This window comes from Lichenostomus cassidix, unplaced genomic scaffold, assembly GCF_008360975.1.
Source record: "Lichenostomus cassidix isolate B80296 unplaced genomic scaffold, HeHo_3.0 HiC_scaffold_35, whole genome shotgun sequence".
In the NCBI taxonomy this organism is placed as follows: domain Eukaryota; kingdom Metazoa; phylum Chordata; class Aves; order Passeriformes; family Meliphagidae; genus Lichenostomus; species Lichenostomus cassidix.
In genome coordinates, this window is record NW_028147256.1 from 1,144,654 (window position 1) to 1,150,658 (window position 6,005).

Consider the following 6,005-nt stretch of genomic DNA (forward strand, 5'->3'; position numbering starts at 1 on the left):
CGGCCCAAAAAGCCCTAAAACAACCCCAAAATCCACCCAAAAGCACCCAAAAAGCACCCAAAAGCCCCTAAAATAACCCCAAAATTAGGGAGCCCCCCGTTGCGGCAGAGCAGGGGGCACAGGACTGCGGAAATGGGGGAAAAACCCAAAATTAGGGATTTCCTAAAGAAATCCTAAAAGAAAATCCCAAAATCCGCCCGAAAATCCCTAAATTAACCCCAAAAACCACCCAAAACCAGCCTGAAAATCGCCCGAAAAATGCCCGAAAAACACCCAAAACCTCCTAAAATAACCCTAAAATAATCCCAAAAAAACCCCTAAAAAATAACCCCAAAATAACCCCCAAAAATCCCTAAAAATAACCCCAAAAAGCACCCAAAAAAACAACCGAAAAGCACCCAAAAAGCACCCAAAATCCCCTAAAATAACCCCAAAATTAAAGAGCCCCCCGTTCCGGCAGAGCAGGGGGCACAGGACTGCGGAAATGGGGGAAAAACCCAAAATTAGGGATTTCCTAAAAAAATCCTACAAAAAATCCTAAAATCCGCCCAAAAATCGCCTGAAAATTGGCTCAAAAAACCCTAAAATAACCCGAAAATCGCCCGAAAATCACCCGAAAAGCACCCAAAACCATCTAAAATAACAAAAAAAAAAACCCTAAAAAATAACCCCCAAAAAACCCCTAAAAAATAACCCCAAAATGACCCCAAAAACCACCCAAAAAGCCCTAAAATAACCCCAAAATCCACCCGAAAATCGCCTGAAAAGCCCTAAAATAACCCCAAAATTAGGGACCCACCCCAAAAAAACCCTTAAAAATAACCCCAAAAAGACCCTAAAAAATAACCCCAAAATAACCCCAAAAAACCCTAAAAAATAACCCCAAAACCCGCCTGAAAACCACCCGAAAATCGCCAAAAAAATGCCAAAAAAACCACCCAAAATCCCCTAAAATAACCCCAAAATAACCCCAAAAAAACCCCTAAAAGATGACCCCAAACAACCCCAAAATCCACCTGAAAAGCCCTAAAATAACCCCAAAATTAGGGATCCCCCCCAAAAAAAACCCTAAAACACCCCCTAAAATAACCCCAAAAAACCCTAAAAAATACCCCCAAAATAACCCCAAAATCCACCCAAAAAGCACCCAAAACCCCCTAAAAAATAACCCCAAAATAACCCCCAAAAAACCCCAAATCAGCCCAAAAATCGCCCGAAAAATGCCCCAAAAACCTCTAAAATAATCCCAAAAAAACCCCTAAAAAATAACCCCAAAATAACCCCCAAAAAACCCCAAATCAGCCCAAAAATCGCCCGAAAAATGCCCCAAAAGCACCCAAAACCCTCTAAAATAATCCCAAAAAAACCCCTAAAAAATAACCCCAAAAAAACCCTAAAAAATAATCCCAAAATCCGCCCGAAAAGCCCTAAAATAACCCCAAACCCTGGTTTTTAGGGCGGTTTTTGGGGCGGTTTTGTGGTTTTAGGGTGGTTTTTGGGGCAGTTTCTGGTTTTTAGGGCAGCTTTTGGGGCCGGGGGTTAGTTTTAGGGGCAGTTTCTGGTTTTTAGGGCGGTTTTTGGGGCAGTTTCTGGTTTTTAGGGCAGCTTTTGGGGCCGGGCGGTGGTTTTTTGGGGTGGGAATTATTTTTAAGGGTGGCGTTTGGGGCGGGGGTTGGTTTTAGGGGCGGGTTTTGTTTTTTAGGGTGGATTTTTGGGGCCGGGGTGTGGTTTTTGGGGCAGTTTTGTGGTTTTAGGGCAGTTTTTAGGGCTGTTTTTGGGGCTGTTTTGTGGTTTTAGGGCGGTTTTTGGGGTGGTTTTTGGGGCAGTTTTTGTGGTTTTAGGGCGGTTTTTGGGGCGGTTTCTGGTTTTTAGGGTGGATTTTGGGGCCAGGGTGTGTTTTTTGGGGCTGTTTTGTGGTTTTAGGGTGGTTTTTGGGGCGGGATTTTGGTTTAGGGCGGTTTTTAGGGTGGTTTTTGGGGCTGTTTTGTGGTTTTAGGGCAGTTTTTGGGGCGGGTTTTGTTTTTTAGGGTGGATTTTGGGGCCGGGGTGTGGTTTTTGGGGGCAGTTTTGTGGTTTTAGGGCGGTTTTTGGGGCGGGATTTTGTTTTAGGGCGGTTTTTAGGGTGGTTTTTGGGTCAGTTTTTGTGGTTTTAGGGAGGTTTTTGGGGCCGGGGCTTAGTTTTTAGGGCGGTTTTTGTGGTTTTAGGGCGGTTTTTGGGGCAGTTTTTGTGGTTTTAGGGCGGTTTTTGGGTCAGTTTCTGGTTTTTACGGCGGTTTTTGGGGTGGTTTCTGGTTTTTAGGGTGGTTTTTAGGGCCGGGCAGTGGGTTTTGGGGCCGTTTTGTGGTTTTAGGGCAGTTTTTGGGGCGGGATTTGTTTTTTAGGGTGGATTTTGGGGCCGGGCAGTGGTTTTTGGGGCCGTTTTGTGGTTTTAGGGCGGTTTTTGGGGCGGGATTTTGTTTTAGGGTGGTTTTTAGGGTGGTTTTTGGGTCAGTTTTTGTGGTTTTAGGGAGGTTTTTGGGGCCGGGGGTTAGTTTTTAGGGCGGTTTTTGTGGTTTTAGGGAGGTTTTTGGGGCAGTTTTGTGGTTTTAGGGTGGTTTTTGGGGTGGTTTCTGGTTTTTAGGGTGGGTTTTGGGGCAGTTTCTGGTTTTTAGGGTGGTTTTTAGGGCCGGGCAGTGGTTTTTGGGGCTGTTTTGTGGTTTTAGGGCGGTTTTTGGGGCGGGATTTGTTTTTTAGGGTGGATTTTGGGGCCGGGCTGTGGTTTTTAGGGGCAGTTTTGTGGTTTTAGGGCAGTTTTTAGGGCTGTTTTTGGGGCGGGATATTGTTTTAGGGCACTTTTAGGGCAGTTTTTGGGGCCGTTTTGTGGGTTTAGGGTGGTTTTTGGGGCCAGGCAGTGGTTTTTGGGGTAGTTTTGTGGCTTTAGGGCGGTTTTAGGGTCTGTTTTTATTTTTTAGGGCGGTTTTAGGGCGGATTTTGTGTTTTAGGGCAGTTTTTAGGGCCGTTTCCCCGCCGCCTCGGGGCCTCTCTGTTTATGTTGCGAATTCCCGAAGTTCTCCGGCGGGACTCGATGAGCTCATGGAGCTGCGTGGGTGGGATGAGTGAGGCCCACCCTTCCCCGGCCGGCCCCAAAAAAATCCCAAAAACCATCCTCCGGCCCCAAAAAAACCCTAAAAGCCATCCTCCGGCCCCAAAAAAACCCTAAAAACCATCCTCCGGCCCCAAAAAAACCCTAAAAAACATCCTCCGGCCCCCAAAACATCCGAAAAAATAAGGCCCAGCCTCAAAAACCATCCCAAAAACGACCACTGGCCCTAAAAACCACCCCAAAAACCACCCCCGGCCCCAAAAAAAATCCTAAAAAATACTCCCCGGCCCCAAAAAAATCCTAAAAGATATCCTCCGGTCCTAAAAACCATCCTACGGCCCCAAAAACTGCCCTAAAACCACAAAAGTGCCCCAAAAACCATCCCAAAAAAATACCCCCCGGAGCCAAAAACATCCTAAAAAGTATCCCCCGGTCCCAAAAAAATCCTAAAAGATATCCTCCGGTCCTAGAAACCATCCTCCGGCCCTAAAAACCATCCCAAAAAATGCCCCCCGGCCCCAAAAAACATCCTCCGGCCCCAAAAAGATCCTAAAAACCATCCTCCGGCCCCAAAAACCATCCCAAAAAATACCCTCCGGTCCTAAAAACTACTGCCCGGCCCCAAAAACCATCCCAAAAACCACCTCCGGCCCCAAAAACCACCCCAAAAACCACGGCCCGGCCCCAAAAACCATCCCAAAAATACCCCCCGGCCCCAAAAACTATCCTCCAGCCCCAAAAACCATCCCAAAAAATGCCACCCGGCCCTAAAAACCATCCGAAAAAATACCCCCCGGCCCCAAAAAACATCCTCCGGCCCCAGAAACATCCTAAAAAATAACCTCCGGCCCCAAAACGCACCCCAAAAAATAACCCCCGACCCCAAGAAATATCCCAAAAATTATCCTCCGGCCCCAAAAACTATCCTTCGGCCCCAAAAACCGTCCCAAAAAATATCCCCCGGCCCTAAAAACCATCCGAAAAAATACCCCCCGGCCCCAAAAAACATCCTCCGGCCCCAGAAACATCCTAAAAAATAACCTCCGGCCCCAAAACGCACCCCAAAAAATAACCCCCGACCCCAAGAAATATCCCAAAAATTATCCTCCGGCCCCAAAAACTATCCTTCGGCCCCAAAAACCGTCCCAAAAAATATCCCCCGGCCCTAAAAACCATCCGAAAAAATACCCCCCGGCCCCAAAAAACATCCTCCGGCCCCAGAAACATCCTAAAAAATAACCTCCGGCCCCAAAACGCACCCCAAAAAATAACCCCCGACCCCAAGAAACATCCCAAAAATCATCCTCCGGCCCCAAAAACTATCCTCCGGCCCCAAAAACCGTCCCAAAAAATAACCCCCGGCCCTAAAAAACATCCTAAAAAATAACCCCCGGCCCCAAAAACCACCCTCCGGCCCCAAAAAACATCCCAAAAAAGTGGGATCAGCACCCCAAAAACCGGGATCGGCACCCAAAAAAGCGGGTTTGGCACCCAAATTCGCCCTAAAAAATCGGGATTGGCCCCAAAAACCCGCACCCCAAAAAAAGCGGGATCGGCACCCCAAAAAAAGCGGGATCGGCCCCAAAAACCCGGACCCCAAAAAAGCGGGATTGGCACCCAAATTCTCCCCAAAAAACCGGGATCAGCACCCAAATTCGCCCTAAAAAAGCAGGATTGGCACCCCAAAAAACTGGGATCGGCACCCCAAAAAGCGGGATCGACCCCAAAAACCCACCCTAAAAAATCAAGGGAAAAGGGTTTTCATCTTTGGGGTTTTGGGGATTCTGCCGGTGGGGATTTTGGGAAGGGACAGCCTGGGGGATTTGGGATTAGGGGATCCCAAAATGGGCTGGGAACCCCAAAATTCACCATCTTGGAGATCCTCCTGCACCCCAAAAGCTCCCGTGACCCCAAAAGCTCCCTGGACCCCAAATCCACTCCTGGATCCCAAATCCACTCTTGGATCCCAAAACTTCCCTGCAGCCCCAAACCCCTCACAGATCCCAAATCTTCCCTAAATCCCAAATCCTCCCCAAATCCCAAAGTTCCCCTGGAGCCCCAAAATCTTCCCGAAATCCCAAATCCTCCCGAAATCCCAAATGCCTCCCGAAATCCCAAATGCCTCCCCAAACCCCAAATGCCTCCCCTTATCCCAAATTCCCTGTCCGTCCCAAATCCCCCCCTGAATCCCAAATCCCCCCAAACCCCAAATCTCCCCCCAACCCCAAATGCCAATCTTTCCACCCCAAAGTCCTCCTGCACCCCAAACTCCCCCAGGATCCCAAATCCCTCCCTCCACCCTAAATCCCCCCCAAAACCCCTCCGGATCCCAAATCCCCCAAACCCAAACCCCATAGATCCCAAACTCCCTCCAATTTAGATCCCAAAACCCCAAAACCCCCAAAATCGCCCCGAACCTCAAACCCTCTGATCCCAAATCCCTCCCTCCACCCCAAAACCCCCAAAATCCCAAATCCTCCAAACCCCCAACCCAAAACCCCAAATCCCCCAAACCCCAAACCTCCTCCATATCCCAACTCCTTCCAACTTTAGGATCCCAAAACCAATCCCCCAAAATCGCCCCAAACCCCTGAACCCCAAAACCCCCAACCCCAACTCCCTCTCCACCCCAAATCTCAAACCCCCTAATTCCAAATTCCCCCAAACCCCAAACCCCAAATCCCGCCCTTTATCTCAAAACCCTCCCGGATCACAAACTCCCCTCCAACTTTAGGATCCCAAAAACCCCAAAGCCCCCAAAATCACCCCAAAGCCCAAGCATCCCAAAGACCCCAAACCCCAAATTCCCCAAACTCCAAACCCCAAATTCCCAAACCCCAAAACCCCCCCGGATCCCAAACTCCTCTCCAACTTTAGGATCCCAAAAACCCCAAATCTCCCAAAATCACCCCAAACATCCCAA